Raw genomic sequence first — 763 nt, forward strand, 5'->3', positions numbered from 1 at the left:
CTTGGAATTGGCTGTATGGAGAGAGGGTCCGCCGGCTGTTGGGCGATAAGGTATGAAAGTGTCTATTTCTTTCCCGTGGATGTGAGTTAGAGAGGTAGAGAAGAGGAGCAAGAGAATGAATTGTATTGATTGATAGCTAATTACGAGGAGACCTAATGGGTGGTCATAGGCGTGAAAGGTCTTCTGTCACGCGGGCTGTACGTATGGCGGCGAGCTGTAGTAGCGGGGGGATGTTTGCTTCTTCTTGTCTCTTGTGTGTGCTATACAAGTCTTAGGTTTATCTGCGGCGCGAGTCTCGTGTGTGTATGATACAACACATTCGGTGTCTTCTCTGTTTAGTGAGATATGCCTACATTGGGTTGTTTTCTCCCTGTCTCACTTGCACGACAGCGAGAATTCCATACATACATATCTGAACATACACACATCAATACATTCCCCGTGTCTACTGATGCCTGTCTACTAGCCACCAGACACGTGACTGTCTTCTTGTGTCGATGTATCGACGGGACGGGTGTCTTGAGTGATTTCCACTCAACTGCCTATCTTCATTGGTATGTACCTCCATAGCTCTTCTCCCCCCTCTCTCCGTAGAGGATTATCTCGATAATAGACATATTCTCATGCATGTACGTCGTTTGTTTGTGTATGTGTGTTCTCCTTCTGTGAAAGATAGAGCGTCCTCACACACGGGAGTCTGTAGATCGCCCTTCTTTCTTCTCTGTTACCTTCCCTTCGCGTTGTGTTCTAATCCTTGCTCGTG

General features: G+C 47.1%; 1 protein-coding gene across 1 annotated transcript in view; it reads left to right on the top strand.

Annotated features, from left to right (window-relative positions):
* Nucleotides 1-763, top strand: part of CSUI_007063 (rna helicase (upf2 interacting domain) protein) — a gene marked incomplete at its 3' end in the record, with an annotated part of 5,665 nt that overhangs the window by 4,535 nt on the left and 367 nt on the right. The gene's annotated exons all lie outside the window — the stretch shown is intronic.

The sequence above is a fragment of the Cystoisospora suis genome (genome assembly GCF_002600585.1).
Source record: "Cystoisospora suis strain Wien I chromosome Unknown contig_3648, whole genome shotgun sequence".
Classification (NCBI taxonomy): domain Eukaryota; phylum Apicomplexa; class Conoidasida; order Eucoccidiorida; family Sarcocystidae; genus Cystoisospora; species Cystoisospora suis.